At 42.5% G+C, this 22502-nt stretch overlaps 2 protein-coding genes across 2 annotated transcripts in view; one reads left to right on the forward strand and one right to left on the reverse strand.

Moving 5' to 3' along the window:
- The window catches only part of Mrps11 (mitochondrial ribosomal protein S11), a 47336-nt gene that overhangs the window by 3989 nt on the left and 20845 nt on the right, over positions 1-22502 (reverse strand). The window lies entirely within an intron of this gene.
- The window catches only part of Dpr12 (defective proboscis extension response 12), a 229186-nt gene continuing 212180 nt past the window's right edge, over positions 5497-22502 (forward strand). Inside the window, exon 1 of the mRNA XM_070670642.1 lies at positions 5497-5622. The gene's annotated coding sequence lies outside the window, so the exon portion shown is untranslated. The remainder of the gene's footprint in view (positions 5623-22502) is intronic.

Raw genomic sequence — 22502 nt, forward strand, 5'->3', positions numbered from 1 at the left:
TCGATATAAATATTTACGCGAACGAAACGCAAAAGGCAAAGAAATATCAGCGTCATTTTTGTAAGAGCGCCGCACAGACTCGCGCAAAAGCGATATTCGATACCACAAAATTGTAACGCACGAATGTACAAATGTTCTCTACCATTTTTCATTACGCTACTCTTTTTTCATTTAATATTTCATACGATTTACGAATAGATTATATGACCGATTGCGGTAATATATTTTTTCTTTTTTTATAAAGCTCGCAGATATTAAAAAAAAAAAAAAGAAAAAAATATCTTTAATCGATATCTTTTCGCGTTCGCGTTTCAATTAAAAACGTAGAAAGTAACGTCGAGCGCTCGGTATTTATTATTGAGAGAAAATAAAATAAATTTGCTATTAATCAGGCAACTCTTATCGCGTGAATAAAGAATACTCCTCCCGCGATTCGCGCAACACGTGAATGTTTTTGTTTCGCTTACTAAAAACCGATGTGCAAAAATGGGATTTTCACCAACGTTCGCATATTCTGCCTCTTTCGCACTCGATGTCGTCGCGCGACGTCGAGGCGAAAAGTTTTATATCGAATTTAACGTCATCTCGACGACGGTGGCGTCGACGGAGCGAAATTTGGTTTTCAATACAGAGGACGGGGGGCCTCTGTAGGAACAGTGGGCACGGTCGATCGAGAGAAAAACGTAAAGGGCAGTCGTGAGAAAGTCACCCGGCATTCACAGCACTCAAGCCTGGTTTATCCGGAGGAACGGTATCGAGTATCCCGCTGTACCGTTCTCCCCGTGTAACCATAGTCAGAGTATTCAATTCTTTGAGGACCCACAGAATTTCCTCGATATTTCTTAAAGCAGTCTACCACGACAGATCCCGCGCACCTGCTTTATCCCGGTACTTTCCCCGAGTTTTCCCTTCACATATATCATAAAGCTCTCGATAATCCGAAAGAAACAACGCGACTTTTCAGCACAGTTTTTGAAGTTAAGTCCGCGTTTCGCATTTTATTATCCTTTGCTCTCCATATCATATAAGTATCGTACGATAAAATAAAATGGTATAAAGTATCGCGCAACATCTTCGTTTAATTCACAATGAATTCGCAGACCGTTGCGTGTAACGTCCGTACGTAATATCAAGAGAAAAAAATTTTATTCAAATAATAATAATAATAATAAAAAGAAGGTAATAAATTTTACAACCTCGAGCAGTATCCGAGAACGTTATTTTTATCTTTAAAGTCCGAGATCTCATTTAAAAATCTTACCTCTGCGATAACGCAAAAGGGTGATATTTTAAACGTTCGAAATTCTCATTTGCTTCGCGTTTTCTTTATTTTCTGTATGTAGGTACTTTTGTGAAATCGACAGAATAAATATAATCAAGTGACAACTACGTTCAGAGTATCGTTAAAAATAACTGTCTATAGAACAGCTGGCATTGTTATATACATCTACGTCATTCTTCCGTTTGAATGAGACAAAACGATTCGACTGTAAGTAGGTATCTATTTTTTACTTTATATATATACATATATATATATATACAAAGTTATATACATATGTAATATACATATATATACATACGTATATATATCTTTCTACTTTTATTATTGCATATTTCATCGCCTTTCCTGGATAGGATACAATAGAATAAGAGAGCGACTTTGTTGTGAGAAATGTTAAAATTATTATTCCGTTCCTTGAAAGAAACAACACGATTCGAAAGCTCCCGAAGTCGTCGCTCGCTGGGATTTTATTTACTCGTTTGTATCTGCAGATTCCAGGTCTCTTTCTCTATCGCCTCTTTCTAAATCAATATAACGAGCATGATTCGAGAGCAGTTGCGTGTATAAAGGATATCAATCTGTAGTTCGCGAAGCAAACTTAGTTGAAGCAAAACAGTTTTATCCCCCCGTTTTTTTTTCCCCCCCCCCTTCTTTTTTTTTCTCGTCTGCAGTATAAATTGTATAAACGCGAAACTCCTAATACTTTTCGTGCATATTTATATATACTTGCGTATTGCGTGTTGTTAATTAAATACTAATTTGTAAATTATAATTTAAATATTTATACGTCGATTAGTGTTGAAGTTACATTAAACTTATAAAGTGTACTATTAATGTAAATAATATAATTAAATTGGGGTCTGTTTAAAATAATTTAACGCTTTATTTCATAACGCAATATATTATATCGTAATGCAGCAGCGATATTATGATAAATTTGGTTAAGTGTATTAAGCGTAATAATGTCTCTCGTTTCAACATTTTTACCTATCCACCAAAAGTCTCAAGTCCATAAATTTTTAAAGAAGTAAATCGTCTTTTTTTCCTCCCCTCTCTCCTCCCCCCCCAGCCCTTCCTTCCGCCCTTACGCTCCTTAGATGTGTGGCTCTCGTTACAGGACTACCAAAAGAATCCGGGATGAAAGGGAGTTATGAACCAATCGGGATTCCCTACCTTCGTCGTTATTTATTCAACGACGTTATATATACGCACGCAGGCTAAGTCTGAATATTTTATGGTAACTGTGTTACGTGCGTCTGCGTCCCAGGTATCGCAATTCGCGTTTGACGATCGTTCTGATCGTAAAAATTGTTGAAAATGTATCGAAATCGCTTGCAGGAGGTCCTGTCGCCGAGACTTCGTCTGCAGTTAAAATTGTATGACGTAACGGAGAAATTGGGTGCGAGGGGAAAAAGCTTCAACTTAATTTTCTGTTGTCCGATACCGTAACGTTTTTCGAGAATAACACGTGCCCGGCCGACCTGAACTTAATATATACCGTATTTTTGGGTGTTAATTCCTCTGCACTTTTAATTCTGACAAAATTGTAGAACATGTACGATTCTGGAAGGCGTGTGTATTTTTGCGCAAAGTAAAAATTGAATGACTCGGATTCCTTAAAACGAAGAGTTGATATTCTGAGTTGTTGAAAAATATATGTGTACGTTGATAGACAGTTACTTCTTTATTTTTAAGTAAGATAAATTTTTAGGTGTCTATCTTACTTTATTGTAAATATCGATTTTAAACCTTTTACTTTTTACGTTATTCATTACTTTTATCTAAAAGAGAGAGAGAGAATTATGATATATCGCACAAATTCTTTTGACTATCAAAGGATTTTTAACGACGAGTCCGGAAATAAACGTTCGAGTCATTAAATGTATTTTGATGACTTGACTCGCGCGCAGTCTAATTAACGGACGATTTTTACAATGAGATGGAACAAAAGAATTTTCAGACACGAGAGAAATTATAAAATCAATAGAATCTCGGTGCCAGGTCGTTCGCGCTGCTTTAACTCTCTTTTCTTACTGTACAACTCACTCTTTTCTTATTCCATCTTTCCCCCTGTTCTTTTATTAACGAGTAATCGCGGCCAGCCGAGACGAGATACCCTTTTTATTTAGCCGGGAAATATATGTGCGAATATACATGTAACACATACGTGTATTACGTACGTTAAGCGCGCGCGCGTTATATATTTCTATAAACTATTATATAATATCCTGTTTCAAAAGTTTATTTTAAAACAAATATCAGTGGAAAAAACATTTTATGTGCTTTGAATTTGTCTTTATAATAACGTTCTAACAAACGTCTGAAATGGGTTGCTTGCATGTTATATTCATTTTTATGTATATTTAAAAAAAAAAAGAAAATAAAAAAAAAGCAGTAACAATATGATATTTTAACTTCCCCTATTTATTTCATCAGATATTCTAAAATAAAAAAAAAATAAAAAAATGCGGAAAACTATTTATTTGCATTTCTATTTTTAATTTAATCTTAACGAGGGAAAATAATAATTATCTAATCGGCGAGATCTAATTATCTCTTTATGGAAATTCGTTGCGCGTTTAATTGCGCAAAACTTCCTGTGATTTATAAACATCGGTCCAGGCGTGTATTTACCACCTCTTTTTTTTTTCCCCCCCTCAATCGATCGACCGGTGCCGGTCGAATAATCTACGATCGCCGATCAATGACACCTCGCTTTACTGCCAAATCCTGGCCTCGTCCACACCTGGAGGTATGGACATTGGCCACGAGTAGAACGGTCGACGTTCTCTCTGGCACCCATTCTGTCGCTCGCTCTTTTTCTCGCGCAAAGGGTGGACGCGCACTCGAGCCTCGTCGTCGTCCCCACGAATTCCAGGGATCAATGCGTCGGTGCACCAAAACGCCTGCGCCACCCCTTCCTCGCATCCCTCCATCCCTACCTAGCGTTCCCTCCACGCCCGTACCACCCAGCAGCAGCAACAGCAGCAGCCAGCAACGGAGGCGGTGGCGGTAACAATAACGGTAGCGGCAATATTATCGCGGGCACGATATTACGGTCATCGCCAGCTGCGAGACACCTTACTTTCCGTACAAGCGGCACGGCACTGCCGCGTTACCCAGGGGGTAGTAAGTCCCGGTATGCCGGTGTAACCGGTTACGAGTCGGGAGTTTATCCTCTTCGAGTGGAGGCAGAGCTCGGCTACCTTACGCTCGGCGATCTACTCACACCCGCCACTCTGTCCGCCTTTTCCTCCACCAGCGCTGTCCCCCGGTACTCCCACCCTGGCGTTAACGCTCCCTCTCGCGATCGCTCCCTCCCGCGTGCGCGTCGCCCGACCCTCGGAAATTCTGAAAGCGGTTCGCGCCTGTGCAACGCGGGGGTGGCGAGGGACCGAAAATCGAGGTGAAAGGAAACTCCGCGGATCCGGCCTAAGGGTCTCTCCTAGGGCTGATGTGTGTCGACCGTGCCCCCTCGCGTGTGCGTCCTGCGAGCGCGAAAAATTCATACACACGCGCGCGCGTACGCACATCTACACGTATACATTAACGCGTATACACACGCGCGTGTGACTCGCGCCTGTACCGTGAATACGCGTGGACGCGTGTGCCGTGGATTCGTGACGTATTTATCAGTATTTTCACTGCCCCGGGTTGATCAACCCCTCGTTGCGACCTGTTTTTCCGCCGCTCCGCGAAGGTGGTCCGCGCGAATCAGGACCGCGTTCCTTCACCGGGATACGCGACACCGTAGCGACGTTCGATCGTGCAGCGAGTTCTCCAAGTGACACACTTTCTATCCCCCGAGAAAATAGAGAGACTCGCCTCGGCGGGCAGGCGGTCATCGCGACGAAGCGACTATTTGGGATAGTGTGATTATTATCGTGTGCACGCGACAACCTGCGAACGGCAGGCAGGAGTTCCGGCGAAGTGTGACATGCCAGTGCGTCGTCGTCGAGCTCAGTGACCGTCTCTAGTTTTTCCACGGTAATTCGCCGCCGATAACACGTTTTATTCTCGTATGTCGCGCTAGCCAAAGGGTCGCCGAGTGCGGAATAACTGGCTCGCAAGTGGTTTCCCGTCAGCGCTGTGGTGCACGATCGGGATTTCGAAGGATCGAGCCGCTCCCGCTGCATAGCGGATCATGTGTCCCCGATTGCAGCCCTCCGTCGAGGGTTAAGTCGCCGATTCGGTGTACGGCACCGATCGGCCGACACGGGTTTCGCGAGTGTTGTGTTGCACGACAAGCCCGCCGGCGATCATCTGCCTGAGAACATCCCGGCCGAGACGCGAGGTGATCTCGCAGAGGACCAACCGTGTACCACATTCTCGCGCAGCAAGTGAGTCTCACATCATCGCAATTCTCATGATTTTCGACGTCGGTCGTAGAGCGTTTGCTCTCTATCTCCGTGTTTGGATTACGCGATTACGGATTAATAGCACCGGTGATCGACGTCACGCCGAGGAGAATTAATATTGATGGAAATCCATCCCCGAGAACTGTCAGATAAACGGATTTCAATTCGTCGATGTCTTTATTAAGTAACTTTAAATAACTTTGCACCGGTGCATAGATATTCTATTGAATTTATCTTAATTCTTTACTACTTTTGGCAATCAGCTATAGTATAAGTTCAAATTTTACGAAATGTTAAAATTACTGTCGATAGAATTGTGCATAATTTCTTTTTCTTTTTTATTTCTTTTAGCAATTTCTTTTCTCAATTCAAATTCCTTTTCTCTTTTTTTTTTCTTTTCTTTTATTTAATAATAATATCAAAGTACCTATTGCTTTAAAATTGTTCGTGATTAAAATTAAAGCAACTGCAATATAAGCTCGCACATATATATATATATTTTTTTTTTCCTTTACAAAAAGGATTACTTTAACTTAATTTACAAAGGACTTACTTTTACAAAGGATTTCTGTGCGCGTATGTAATAAAAATAATTTTAAAACGTTCCGCGACGTTTTTTTACACTTTAGGTATTTGAATATTTTCAAAAATGGGCAACATTTTATCTACGTATTAGTTCAATTGGAACGCAGTTTTAATTATTAAAATACGTTAATCATTACGATGCAAAAATAATGATCTTACTCAAAAATGATGAATTAGAGCGCGCGTTAACTAATTTAATTAAACGTTAATTTACAATCGATATAAAGCCAAATCCATCAATTTCAGTTCTACTTTAACCGTGAAGCGATCGTCGGAAATTCATAACGTCGTTATCTCCCATGGCACCCGTAAGAAATTTCATCGTTAGCGATTTCATCATAAAACTATTAGGCCCGGGGAGTATCTAGTGCCGTCGGCGTTCCATGTCGAGCCCGTAATCGCGTAAACTGTTTCAGAAATTGTGGTTATCGGACGATTAACGTAGATTTTTACCACTCGTCTACCACCCGCTAAAAGGTCCTCGATACCCTTATCCGCTTTGCAGAGCGATTTGTCACGATTAAAATCTTGAAAAGAATTTTCATCATGTTCAATTCGAGTTACTACAAACCCGATCAGACTCTAGATTCTCCGCGGATCTCGGGTATCGGCGAATTGCAAAGCTTTCTGTCGATGCGCGTTGCGCATCGTGTTATCTAGGCTCCTCTCTTCAAGCTGTTTGATTTTTTTAATACATTTCCTTTTTTCTTTATACAGTAAAATCCACCGTGAATCATGAACCGTTGAGCTTTCCGATTATTAATTACGGATTATCGCGATTAAAGATTTAGTTAGATAGACGACGCGTCGTCGTTGCAATAATTTTTTTATGGTTTTTCGAAATATTTATTCGTTTGATTTAAATACTTTTAAATGTGTATTTAATATATTTCTAATACGTGGTAATTTCTAATTGACACACACGCGCGGCATATATGTTTTATAAAGCGCAAATAGGGAAAGAGAGTAATTTATAATCTCCAAACTCACAAGGCCACTTAAATCGCTATAAATCTCGACTATGCGAGTGGATAAGCCTCTAACACGGCGCGTGACGTGCCATTGATCATCACGCAGCATCGTTCGCATGGTTCAGGTCTTAATGTTTGCCCCGGTATCGTGTCGATTTTACTGTTATTAAATGCGATACGCGCGGTACATAACGCGACGAGATAGGAAGCACGATTATTAGTTTCGAACCGATTATCGCTCGTTCTTTCTCTCACGATAAAACATTTTACTTGAAATTATTCACAAATGAGCGTCAGATACATTTTAAATATTTTCCACATCGCTGTGGGAATTCAGATTTTAATTTATGCTTCAGTTGTTATTCAAATAATTTGAAAGCTCTCAATAATTAAATGTCAATTAGTGAAGTAACTTTTACGTATCGGATTATAATGATTTTTGTTTAATTCAAAATTTGAACCTAGATATTCATATTATATCACGGCACTCGGGCTACGTGAAAATTAAAAGTCGTCAAAGAATTTACGTCTCGAGCACTCGTCTAACAATAAGTTGTCTAACGAAATCGATTACACGACGCAAGACTAATGCACTGCGAGAGCAGCTCGCTTCAGCTGCAACTTTGCCGCGTCCTCCTTTGAGGATGGCTGTTCTTAATTTAATTTATTATACTATCGTCACGATTGTGAAGTTTACGGATTTAGCACGACTCGCGGATTGGGTCGCCATAAATTTCGGGTCTTTCGCGAGTGGTGAAGTGCGCTTTCGCGCCGCTGTGTGATGTGCCATTGATCATACCGCGGATACATAGCTCTCACGTAGCCAAGGGCTCAAGGTTTCGATATAGTTACGTTAATTTTACGAGCCACCCTAGTTTTCACCCCACCCTCTACCTCCCGTCCAGCGTTTTGCTCTTCTAGGCATGGTAACGCTGTCAGGAAATTACGTGCGGTGGTATGTCGACAAGTGATCTCCTCTTCTTCTACGTCCCTTCTCTCTCCCTACCTCTCTCTATCTCTCTCTCTCCTCTCTACCTTTGTTCTCCAACCGGATGTTTCCTTCTCTTGACTTGACCCCATTGTTACTCAATATAACATACCGCAAAGTGTTCACTTGGGAAGAATATTCTCTTTTTTAATCTAAAACTCTTCGCTTCCTTATGTTTAATCTTTAAGGCGCATCATATTTTTTTTTACCGTTTTGTATTTTAACAGTTTTTCATTTTTTTATTCGGTACTTTATAATCGACGCAACCTTTTCAGAAATTAATCTATTCATTGTACGTAATTATATACCGCGCATATTTATGTAACTTTTATGCCCGTGCGCGTGTAAGATAGGATAAATTACGTAATTTGCATAACATATAATTATCGTTCTCCATTATACGACACCGTTTCGGAAGTTATAGGAAATATTTACTGTTTAAATGATTCGTTTATTATTCGTGCATCACGTTTCCGCTATTATATTTCAATATGTATATTTGATAGCAATATTACGGAGACGAGCGCTCCGCGCCGATAACAATCTAATATATGAAAATATACGCATGCCGTGCACGCGCGGTGGATGGGTACATATAATTTCGGCCGGCATGTTGACGAAAATTGTTTGCACAGTCGCTATCACCGCGCGCGAAATCAAACTGTCTATTCCTCTCCTATTCCCTCCCTCCCCCCCCATTCCCTCCCGTTACGTAATCTCCGCGCGGCGCACTTACGAATTTCCAATTTCCGTTACCGGTACTTACATGCTGTTTCTACCTTGCCTTTACATAATACGTATACTTGACGTAGTTGCGCAAGCTACTCTCCGGAGCGTAGACAAGAAGCCCCCTGTCTATACCGCACCCCCTGTCGCCGGCGTGTCTTACGTTTTTGTTCGCGATATCGACCTGTCATTCCTGCCAAACTTAACTCCCGCGACAGGACAATGAACATCATGCCTCGTCTTTTCCCGCTTCCCTTCACCTCCCGGGGCTGCCCTCCTCGAGGGTCCCTTTGTCTTCGGCCGCGCGACCCTCGCCGCCATTGGACCGCAAGTCGAACGAGAGCAAATTAGATATCCATTAACGTCGACTGGCGAGTTCGAAGTCTTAATTGCAGTCAACCCGACGGTTGTTTGCTCACGAGCGCGACTAACACGCGTTACATCCGCGTTACAAGGGCCCCTGGTTCGTGCGGTGCGCCGGAGTGCTTCTCACTCGAGAATCGGGATTATTAAAAAGAGGGGAAGTCGGCATTATTTTCGCGCGGTCTCGAATAATCCCGTGGCAAGAGTGTCTCGTACCGAGGAAGGGATTCGCGACGCGCATGAGAATCACGTCATGAGAAGTTACGGGTTAAGAAGGTGGAAAGACGAGCCTCGAGATCGAAATTAATGACGTTGTCGTGTTATTACAACGAGAAGAAACGATAAGAAAAAGAAAACAAGAAAATATGTATATCCACGTTAAGCACGTTTTTGCAAATGAAGAAACAACGTGAGATTTTGTTAATCGGAGCACAATAGAATTATATGTTATGAAATTTTGGAGTATAATAAAAAAGAAAAAAATTTCTAAACCGTTGTATACATAAAAGTACGTGTTGTATAATTTTTTTTTATTACAATTATAGTCGCGAAAAAGTAACAAGAGTGGCTTTATTAACTCGGCAAAATTGAGACATGCACGGCGCAGTTTAATATTATTTTTAATATTATTGGTAGCCACAAAACCCATATAAATAATGAATCTTTCTAATCATTAAAATTTAAATACTGGTTTAAATAAAATCGTACATATTTAATATCCAGTTTTAACGTTGCAAAAGCAAATATCCAATAATTAATTATTCAAAGATTAATAAGAATGTTATATGAGTGCCGCCTGCATTATTATTATTAGCGCGATCATTGACAGTGAATATTTAATAGTAATTGATAGTTCCATGTTTGTTTCATCATTCATAAGAAGCGTAGCGAGCAGAACATTTTGCAATATACCACTGCTTAATATAACTTTCATTAGATTGACTAATGGTACCGCGGTGATGGAGAGAGAACGCACCGTATAGGATCAAATGAACCGTTTTGTGTGTAAAAATGGAACGCTGCTGTCGCAGCTAAATAGAGATAAATTGGTCACGTTGACTCCGCGCGAATGTTGACGACCGATGCACCGACGAATCGCTTAATGACATTGTCGAGCTATTATAGTCATTGTACGAATTCAACGCCAAATACACAACGTTCTCTCGTTCCCGGCATTCGTTTAACATTCGTTCCTACCGTGAATAATCGCATTATACCGACCTATTTTAGATTCGCGGCTAATTCGCCGATCCGGAGAAAAATTGGGAAAACCCATCGTTTTCCGGGCGTCTCTCTCGCCCGCCGCGAGAACAATGGGCGCTTAATCGCATTTCGAAAATCGCCGAGTAACGCGGCGTACTAAGCCTTTCCCGCCTGAAATCGCGGATATTAATTAACTGCTCGTGCCGGCCGCACCTCATCATCGCGGAAAGCACGCGGATGTTAATACGGCACGACGTTATTATTATAGCGGGCGCGCAAAACGCCGGATAACTTCCTGAGCTTAATTAAAAGCAAAAGTTACACGGATAAACGCGGCGCCCAAGCTGCTGCACGTCGCTCCTTCCAAGATTTAATCTTTGGCATTTCTCGCAGTCATAGTCCCGACCTTAACGAGAAAATATCTCTATTACGGTACTTCCTCGTCGATGTTTGCGGCGACTTTTAACGCCGCGCGCCTTCGATCGTTCGTTAAAGCGTATCGCACGGCGACTCTCGCGTATGGGACCCGCAACGGCGATTCAAACTTTACTTTAGTTTCGTACCAATTGCTACTCTACCCTCGCTTAAAACGTGAGTTATATCCGGTTTGAATAATTAAGGATAGATGGGAGTTGGCGTAAGATGGCGGAGACAGCGATTTGCCCGACTCGTCAGCGTGAAACGTCGACGAGAATGACGTTCTAATTAAATCCCAGCGCTCGCTTTTCTTGATCGATGACCTTTCGCTCGTCACCGTCTTGCGCCGAGTACGTTCCATTTTCATTCTTTTTTAAGAAAACCTCACTCAATTAACATAATATTTTTACGTTCACCGCGGCCGAGTATCAGAATATGACTTTACGATAACGTTATATTCAATAGCGAAAACATGAAATGGCTTCGAAAGTTTGGCGACACGCAGCGAGAAACGTATTAACGATTCGAGAGTTCCTCCTCGCGAAATGACGTTCTGTCTCATTTCCCCTTTAATTTCTCGTTCAGTGTCAAATTAATAAGTGACTCGCTGAGCGGGCGGCTTAAATCGATCGATCGTGAAAGTTATGGAAGCTCGAAAGGGTGCGATCGGCGCCTCCGTTCGCGAGAAGGAGCGAAGAAGCGGATAACAATTGAAAGACGGTGACAAGATTTCACAATGCGGAATAATTTCCGGCGCTGAGACCGGGCTATAAATCCTTCATACGTCCATTAATGTGAGTGCTCTAACATATCCCTTATATCTAATTCGCGTAACGACGCCGGCGAGGGTCGTTTCGAGTAATAACATCCGGCGATTCGTGCGCGAAGAAATTAGCCGGGCGCACTAAATGGAAGAGTCGTGCGTAATAATCGCGCGTTGTATAAACGTAATCAAATACGTCAAAGAGCGTTATCGCGCGTGCTCGCCGATGTCGCATGTCGGCGGGCGACGTCGGCGTCCAAGACCGGACGACGCGCGGCGCGGCGGGAGGCTCGAGGTGGGACCATTTACCGAGAATTTCATACTACGCTTCATTGCGCTAATCCAATTTAATTAGAACGGCTGGATAATAAGCCTATAACGACGCACTTAGCTCATTAATAATGATCAGGGCCTAGCGCGGCGGGACAACCCCCGAGAAGCCATCCGCCGTTTTATCGTTCGTCGTTTGTCTTCCTTATCGCGCGTATCTTTTCCGTCTGACACACTCTTCCCAGGTGGGGTATATAATACGTATGAATTCCCTCGTCTCCTCTCTATCTATTCTTTCACACTTCTCTGACTTTAAATCCAGTTCCATCCCGGATCTAAACAAGGGTCGCTCAACAGCCCACCGAGGACGGCCCTATCTACTCTCGCGCACCACGGGTATCGGTAACTACCTGCCGCGAACAAGCAATTCTCGCCGGCGGTAAAAATTCCGCGATCGTATTTTTTTTAGGGGGAGGGAGGTTTCTTTTTTTTTCTTTCTTTGTTTTTTTTGCTTTTCTTTCAAATTAATGGCCCTGACGAAATTGCCGTTTAAAGTTGCACCGTCAAAAGATGAAACGCCTTACCTCGCATTAATTATAGTGTAATTTACATAATCTCAGGGGAGTATTACTTATATGTATATTTAAATACGCGAACTTCGCGAAAGTTCGCCGCGAGATATTTTAGATCAGACAAGAAAACGATATCAAGAACTTCGATTACAACTTTCTCATCCGCGTCTTCAATATTTCTAAGAGAACTGACGCTTTTAGCTCCAACGGAAATCGTAATTACGAACGAATTTTCCCCCCCGTGCTCTTATCCCTTTTCGGTCTTTCGAGCTTTCCGGTTCTTCAGCTTCTTATCTTCTTTTCCTTTCCCCACGAATCTTTAAGTCCGTCCGGTCCCGAGGTTCCGGGGGAACATTGGACCGCGGGATATATAAGTAGGGATAATGCGTTCACGTCCTTTTACGACGTAAGCCCGTGGACAGTGATTGATAAGGAAATAGCATAAGGGAAAAAAATGTGCCGATAAGCAATCGGAATTCACCCGGGCAGATCCACGAGCGTCCCTCTCACGCGTCCGTCCCGCTCGAAAACGTATCGTTAGGCGTGCATAAATCACGAGGATTTATTTGGCATGGCTCTCGCTCAGCCTCTCGACGCCTTATGCAAATTACCGGGGGTTGCGACCCCGCACGGTCGCAGGTCATCTTGTTTTTATTGCATGCCGCAAAAGGGTAGCGACCGAGGAACATCGCGAGCTGCGCGCGGTTTGGGTGAATTATATACGAGTGACCCTTTGGTTTTGATATACGAGCACGGTGCCAGCCCAGAAACAGTCACGGTCATAATGAGTCGCATTTTAACTGCGCCGCGCGAACGTACGCGTGCACGCGCGTGTGTCCACGCGCGTGTGTCCACGCGCGTTTCCACGCGGAAAAGGAAGTAACCGATTTCTCGCACGGCGCCATAAATGCAGAATATTAATTCGACGCGCAGTAATTAATGTCGCGTGCCGCGTCCGCTCTGCCATGAGATATTCATTAGGCAGCGCCTATGAAATATACTGTCTGGATTAGCCACGAAGATAATAAACAACGCGAGGCTTGCAGCGCGACGACAAAAACCCTCTACAATTTTTCTAGTACTTAAATTAAAAAAAAGAAAAAAAATGTTTTTAAAAAGTTGATCTATTTCTAAATGACATGCGTATCAATTATATTATTTATATGTAATATTAGTACTCAGAAATATAATTTAATAAATTCGTTATTGCGAAATAAGCGTTGAAAATTATTATCCTATGCTTCGGTGTTCGCCGATAACGAAGTGACGTTAAAAAAATTTATCAAAGTATTATTTTAGAAACTGTTCAGCGTAACTATTCAACTTTTCTATAACATTTGGAGAAACGTGTTTGCCTAATTCTCACATTCAGACCTTGATTCGCTCTCGTTGCCGCAGATTCCTCGTGTCGAGGAATCAACGCGACGAATCTCCTTGGTGAATCGCATTTTCCCCCGACCCTGTGACTTTTCATCCGAGTTCTATTTTGCATCAAGGAGGGTCGAATCGGGGCAGCGGAGACAGGAGTTGAACTACCCGCCTCTAAGACAGAGCATTGGTTGAGATCCTTTCCACCTCGGTGAACACGACGGAGATGAAGCTATAAAGGAATAACGCCAATGAGCCCGGAAATCTCCCTTGGATTGATCGAGATTGACCCTTCGAGTCGTAATCTTCCCCAATTATGAAGATATCGAAAATTTATTGAACCTTTGCAGCCGAGTGTTTAGTGAAGTAGCTTTTACAATCTCAATATTCAAGAAATTCACCGTCGAAAGCGCGCAAACTTAGAAGCATGAAACCCCATTAGTTTTATTCATGCTTAAAATAAACCACGTCCAATTTCGAAACTTCAATTTCAAACTTAGTATAATAAAATCAAAATAGAAACTCGAAAAAGAGCTTCAAAATTTATTTAGGACTCTACTCGAAGCCACTGGCGATTAAATTACGAGAATAAATTATAATAATACAACGTTATTAATTTATCTTTTATTTTCGAAAGATTACGTTATCCGCGGAGATAAAATCTGATAATCGCTTTCGACAGCGGCATATTTTTTAATTAAAAAAAATTTCTTTCTTCTATTTTACGCAATTAAATAGAAAAAAAAAAAATACTTTACATTCAAAATAGAATTGTGCATTTCTGGGATCAACGATGCGATATAAATTTTTTTTCCTCGCCGCTATTAGAATATATATTTTTTATAATGCGCCACCGCAAGTATCTCGCATTTTCATGCGATTTGCCGCACGGAGATAAAAGAATTTCCATGTTTTTCTCCTGATTCTAACCGAAGTTAAGTCCCATCGAATTTACGCTCGCACGAACGTCTCTTATAATTGTGGTGTAAGAGAAAGCCAACGAGGCTGACGCTCCTCGCGCGATTTGTCGGAGGTCAAGCGAAGGATGACCGACCGACGACGACGAAGGTGGAGTCGCCGAGGCGCCTCTTCGCTACCATTCCGGAACTTTATTTCCCCGAGGATCGCTCCGCTGGAGTTTATCGCTCGAGGTAACACAGTCCTCGTTTCATAGAGCGCCTTTCTTTTTCCTATTTATCTCCAACCTAGTCTGACCACCCTTCCATTCCCCCCCGCCACGCTCCTTCGATTCCCATCCGCGATGAACAATCGCGCCCGGCCGAAACGTAAAAGATAATTTGCCAATGGGAAAAAAAAAAGGAAAAAAAAAATCCTATTTTCGCAAATAGGATTTCCAATATGACGGTCCGACAGCGCACGTGTACGCATTGATATGCGTCTCATGGGTACCATGACGCATTCGGAGGGGTGGAACGCATCTCCCCTTTGAACTTTTCGAGAGAGGAAAAATGTCCGAATATAAAATATAAATCAAAAATTACTTTTTCATAAGTTTGATGGACTCATTTTCAGTTTAACGGAATAGTGTTTAAATCTTTTTTTCATGTGTCGCAATAAATGTTAAACTTCACTCTGAGCGAAAATTAATAATTTATACATTTTTATACCGCGCGTACGTACGTACAAGTGTCGTCACTACAATCGAAAAAAAAATAGAGAAAAAAAAAAAAGCAGAAAAGGAAGTACTGTCCATTTAATTTCATACATAAAAAAACTTTAAGATAAGGTCAGCTGGCTTCAATTGTCGTCAATTGTCGTCACGCGTTACGGCCCACGCGTCTCGCCTACGGTTAATGTCAAGCGTGAGCTTTATAATAAGACCCGCCAAAGGAAGTCATTCCGAGTGCCGACAAATCCTCAAGGAAACTTCTGCTAAGATGCGCCCGCATTTACCCGGGAAAATATTTCGCGGGCGACGCCCGGTAAATCTTTGTGAACTCGCGGTCGGTCTTCCTCGTCGGAAAGTATCGCGGGATTTGGAAGAAACGTTCATAAATAGCTCGTCCGCCGGCGACGACGGGCCGGCTAGCAAAAGGGGCTCCCACGAAGCAATATCTGCGTTCATTAAAAGGACTACGTAATTCCGACGTGATTATGACGAGACAGAACTCGAGCATTCGAGCGTATACATAGAGGGTAATGTTTGCGCGTGAGTACATTTAGCGGCCCCAACGCGCCGCATTTTCGACCGGTTTCACGCGAGCGTTCGTGCGAGTCGTCTGATGGGTTTAATGATGGAGGGGTCCGCCGAGGCTCTGAGGTGGCAACGACTACGGGATATAATTTCCTGTAATCCCGTTGTGTATATTTTCGCGCCGAAATTCGCGCGTAATTTTGCGACAAATTAATTAAAACCTTCACCGCCGTAAAAAAAAAAAAAAAAAAATTGTTATATTTAATTTGCAACAGCGGACCTTATTTATTTTCCTATAATAACAATAATGCGCATATTGTAGATATGAATAATGGAATACGTAAAATAGCTTGATGCACTACATTTGTAAAACGATTTGAGAATTGATAAATTACAAAGTGCTCCCTAAAGTGCGCGCGTATTGTAACACAACCACGATGTAATTAATCGCTTATATTATAATTAATTTCACTCGTTACAGAATTTAATTTCAGTATATTTAATATTAACGCGCGTTCTTCGAATGACATTTAAATATTGTACTCCGGAAAAATACCACGACCCAATTCCACGGAATCGATTTTACTTGCTTATTGAAACGTGGCGTAATAATTTCAAAGTAGACACGCCGTATTTGGATACGCCCTACTTCCGGAATAATTATTACGAAATATTAGACAGCGTCGCAAATTCATTCAGCCACCGCGAGAATCCCGCGTTCTCCAAGCGGTGGCTAATGGCCCGGCATGAGGCAGTAAAGCGAAACCCGACAGAGTAAGCAGGTTCCATAAACGGGGAAACAAACGGTCCGCTCAGGAACAATCCATAGCGTGGAAGAGCGCGGTAAAGTTCGCGTAGATCGTGGGGCAGAAATGCGGCCGCGAGAAATCCTGGAGTACCGCCAACGAAAAGCCAGCAATCTCTTTTTATCTCGCGATTTTGTGCTCGTATTGTGCGTAAATGCGCGATTCTCTCTTACTCGATGAAACTGATTAGAGCCTTCCGAAATATTGAGATCATAAGGTCAAATCCGAAGAAGGCAGTTTTAATTAAAAAAAAAAAAAAAAAAAAGAGAAAAGAAAAAAAGAATACAGCGTATAATCGTCTCAAAGTTCAGGAAAATCGAACAATTATTCCTGAGATTTTCGCTTATAAGATATAAACGATTTTCCTCGAACGAAATAATATTTGTAGTCGAGCAACTCGATAATTTCTGACAGCAGCCGACGTAAAGTTTCTCGCAAATAATCACTCCTACAATTAACGATGCGCGTTCGTACGCGGCGACGTTACAATGTATGTTTCATTTCTGGTCGAATGTGACTTTGGTGCATGGCTTTTCGCGAATGTTACTCAATTACTGTTGCATGAAGTTCCCTTTATTTCGCAAATACCCGGCCGCGGGAAGCGCGGGGTGCTTTACGATCGCGAGTTTCTGACGAGCGGCGGTAGTACGAATTCACCGGGTGGATGTAACTTTGAAGACCGCCACTGGAAAGATGGAAACGAGACAGAAACGGGAGGAAACGTGCAAACGCAAGCGGACGAGACGAAGGATTTAAGGCCGAGGCTTTGTAAGCGCGAGATGTGAGATTCGGAGTTTTAGATGGCACTTTCCGGTGAGGGTGTACGCCCGCCGGCGTCCTCTATCTCGGGATGCCTCTTCCGCGATAGGACTACTTCAGGGCTCAGTGCTATCCGCCGCACCGCTATCTCGTTTCTCTGTATCTCTGAACGTCTTTCTACTCGCCGCCCTTCTACAAGCGGCGCGCTGAAGAACCCTAGATAGGCAAGTGGCGTTAACACATTTCTAACTTCAACTCTCACTTTCTGTTCTAAATATCGTCCCTCCCTCCCTCCCTCCTTCTCTCTTACCGAATTCTTACGTGATTTCAAGCGATAATTCGCGTGATCGCTTTAGCAGCGAGACAGTTACTTATTTTCACCTCGGATCGTTATCTCGCGTTTACGACGTTTCGCGAGTATTTAAAACAGTCGCGCGATAAGAAAAAAGAGAATAAAAAAAGTACGTCGATGAGAATTTACGTTGATTCATTTGGCTTCGCACGTTCGACGTCGTTCCGACTCGAACATCTTTCATCTTTGTATTACAACGTGCTTGTTACGTTTCCATTTTGCAAGAACGATCATTTACCGAGTTAAGAATATAAAATATTCAAGATAGCGCAATTACATTTGCAATTTAAATAGAAGTTAATCCACCTTGTGCATGTTATGTCGAGATATCAACACGTTATATATCTCGACTATCTATTGACTTTTTTTTTTTTTCTTTCCAGCCCCCTTTTTCATTGGCGTGTGTGCTATCCCTGTTCGCGTTATCGCTCGCGTGCCAAATGTAATCTAACGTAAAATTTTCTCTATAATGTAAATTTTAATAAAATACCATATATACTTGTAATATCTTCACCGCCGCGATCCAGGCGACGTAAATTCGTAATAAAGCAGACTCGAGCCGCGAGAGACGTCGCCGGCTCGTGCTCGATAATAAAATTAATTAATAACTTTTATTAGCGGCAGGAAATTCCTAAATGTTATCCCGCCGGCGAGATATCAATTAAATACGTTTTGGTTTTAATATCAAGAAGCTATCTCCGGGCGCCGTCTGAAATTATTCGTCCGATTCGAGCGGATGTCGGAAATTGAAATCTAGATGGGATTTATAGTCCGCGCGCAGTTTCTTTATTCTTTACTACAGTTAAATCTCCATTTGCCTATGAACATTTTATCGAACGTTCGGGGAGAGTGGCGATGCTCCCCCGCCCGTTAGTGAGAATACCTCTCGAACGGCGTCGAAGAAGAGAGGAAAAAATTCACTGCGGCACAGAGAAACGGAAGTGTTTTGAATGCTGCGCCTGATGCGTCCGATCGTACTTTTTATTGCTCAGGTGGCTTCTATCTAACACCAATACATTCGATGTACCGCATTGTTGCGCGGGCTAAGCGGGAAGAGTTACAAAGCACGCTTCTATTTTCAGAGCTTCCAATTCGACTTGAATTACTCAAGGCAGATTGGAAGTGAAAAAGCCAACGGCTAGACCGACGTTTAATATTACTCCACCTCTGACGCATATTTCTCTGATATTCGACGTTCCGACTTATAATTTCGACACAAATTCCATTAAATTATCTCTAATTGCCATTTATTCATAATTAAATATACTATTAATAGAAATAATTTTTTTAATCAAACACGCGAAAAATAATTATATTATTTGCAACACGTGTATCGTTAGCGATACGGATGCTTCAAAGCGGTCAAAAATTTTTAATATTGATAAAAAAGACCATAAAAATACACAGATTTTAAAGTCGTTAAACGAGAATATTTTTTTTCCAACGAAATTTAAAGTACCTTTATCACATTTCGTAAACGGAAACAATATCACCCGAGGAAAAAGGATGATGATAAATTAGAAAGTATCACGAGATCGTTGGACGTTACGCGTTACAGAGAAAATGGGGTCGAGCGAGGTCGTGAAGCGCGAGAACGAGTCGTATAAAGCAATGTTTGCGAATAGACACTTCAGATGATACCGCTAGGAAGTTGAACGAATGATAGAATGGAACTGACGAGCTCTGAACACCTCGTGGAATTCCGGCAGACAGTATTCGGGATGCGAGAACGGGTAAAGGGCGCAATATACGGCTGCTCCGCGGGGAGAGGATCGTTGATGCTGCACATCGGAACGCGTTTACTACCGCGCGGCTGTAACGACCTGGCAACCGATCGATCGCGAGATGCCATCTTCGCGGACGAAAGCCGAGACGATGAACTTCCCGCGATTTGCATACACGGGCGTTTCACGTCGCTCACCTACGCTTTCTGGCATCGCGAAACGCGAAACTTCTGGCGGTCGCTCTATTAGCCCGCGTTAATTCTCGCGAAAGTGCACGCGAATGCTACAACATTAGGAGGCCTGTAATTCACTTCGCCGCGCGGATGTTACGCGAGCGGAGGTGCCCGCTTGTCACGCTGGATATACGCGGCTTCGCTGAACGCTCGAGCGGGGTGGTATTCGCGAGCGGACAGGGTTCGATTTAAATCCCAGTTGCCAGCTGGCCGGCGAGAGTATTTGTCCCCGGTACGCTTTAATTTACGAGCACGCTAGCTGGAAAAGTTGGCGCATTATACAAAGCGCGAGTGGGCATGAATGATATACGTCGTCATCAAATTAACGAAACCAGAAACGATTCTCAAATTGCTACATGCGAATCGCGAAATAAAGTAAATAGCGCATTGTATCGAAATTATGGTAGATGTATTACGCAGCACTTTTAATTTTAAGGTTAATGAGTTGAACGTGAAACCGCGCGCGGTACCGTGCGTATCGATTTACACATTCTGGCAATTAAATTTCTATTTATCTGCCGAGCTATGTAAATTAACACATTTAAATAAAAAAAAAAAAAAGAAAATCCCTGTAAAATGGCCGGCTCTGTATTGCAATTAGACGGGAAGTACGGTTATTTATAACGCGGATCACGGTGATATTTAGCTGTCGTTGTTGCACCATGGATAACGCAATTTGCATGCGAACAGAATATTTTTATATTAAACGGAAGAAATTTCCGGTTAAAGATGATCATTGACGAAAGAGACACGATTACTTCGCGTTTATGGAAATAATTCCATATAGATTTTCGTTCACACGCTTCGTGAAAAAAAAAGAGAAAAATAAATAATCGATAATTAATTTACTGCAACGTTAATGAGAATACGTATTCGCGCGGGAGTGTGTGTACATTATTTTACGCATGATACGTATGACACACATTATGTGTATGCATATTACAATAATCTACGATTGATAGAAAGCGATGAATGGAATCGTCCAATACGACCTTCGATCAACAGGACTGGAGTATGTTAGCGAAATGAGATATATCGATGTAGCAATATTGACCCTAGAAACTCCCCATGAAACTCAATTACGCTTAAGCCCCGATAACGCATTGATCGCGCACGAAAAGCAGCGGGGAAACACGAAAGACGTCGCATCGGTGAATTTATAACGTAAACTAATTAGCGTTAAGTAATTATCCGGAAGGTAGAAAGTACAGATAAACGCGCCGTGGACAAACAGCGGGGAGAGGAGGACGAGCGTAAACCAGAACAATTTTCCTTTTTCATTGAATTATTGCGACGGGCGAGACGCTAACGCACCGTAATTACGGTCACGCGGATGTACGTACGAATTATCGGGAATCGTCGAGCGCGAGGGGGGGGGGAGGGCTTGCGAGGGGGGAGCCGCGTAAGTCAATTGACGAAAATTTTGCCAACATTTGTTATCGGCGCTTCGAATCAACCAGCGTAATCGAGCACGCAAATACACTCCCGGGGTTCGTGCATTAAATGCGAGTTTCACGTACGCGCGTACGTAGGGCGACCTACGTACGTACGGCAATCAGCGGCGGTCTATGTGCACACGGGGAGAGAAAGACAGGCGGTTAACCGTTCGCAGATAGCTTTCGGCGCACGCTCGTGCAGCATAAATCGCCGGCAGATAGTTCGGCGGGCACCGCGAGCTTCTGCCGGCGTACGCTGCGTTCGCATGGAATTGAGCGGATTTTGCAAAACGTCACACATGGCGATACCGCGAGCCCCGCCTACGAGCCCATCGTCGACGTTTATATCCCCCGTTCACGGTAGCTCGCTCCAGGTTTGCCCCAGTTCGTGCCGCGGCTCAGGGCGCACGTTTAGTCCGCCAACTTTACCGTACCGGCCCGTCACGCCTGCTGCAAATGCAATTGAAAACGCCGCGGGATCGTTCATACCGCGACCGATATCGTCGCGCGCGGATTGTATAATGTCGCGATGATACTCCGACCATGATACATGCACGACCTACACGGCGACAGTTGTTCGCGACGATCGCCGCACGTGATTAAACGGACAATGGACGTTATATTCGAGCAAACCGATGATACCTCAACTTTACGCCCTTTTTTTTTTTTTTTTCTCCACGCCTTACGCGAGGTTGTAACTGGAGCAGTATCAATGGACAAAATGGAGAGACACAGTTTCGCTCCGGGAAACTCTACATAAAGTTTCAAAGTCGTACTATTTTTTTTTTCCATTTATACCACGTGAATAACGAATGTGTGGTACTCGTAATTATCAACATTGTTGCAAACGCGAATTTCTAATTGAATATTATATATTTCTTTTAAATTAATTAAATTGTATAAAAAAAAAAACCTGTATGTATCGTCGGTTTAATAAATAAGTTTCGGATATTACAAAAAATGCGATTCATTATTTAATTTAATCGCGTCGACTTTGTAAGTCAATTTATAAAATTAATTTTGTAAAAAATTATATTTTATTGTATGTACTGAGGGAAAAAAAAAAAAAACTTCTCAAGAGTGTCGCGCGTACACAATCTTGGAAGAAACTCTCGGAAGCCAATGGGACACTTAAGCATCGAACGCGGGAATAACACTTTAGCTTCATGTT

This window comes from Cardiocondyla obscurior, linkage group LG21 (assembly GCF_019399895.1).
Source record: "Cardiocondyla obscurior isolate alpha-2009 linkage group LG21, Cobs3.1, whole genome shotgun sequence".
In the NCBI taxonomy this organism is placed as follows: domain Eukaryota; kingdom Metazoa; phylum Arthropoda; class Insecta; order Hymenoptera; family Formicidae; genus Cardiocondyla; species Cardiocondyla obscurior.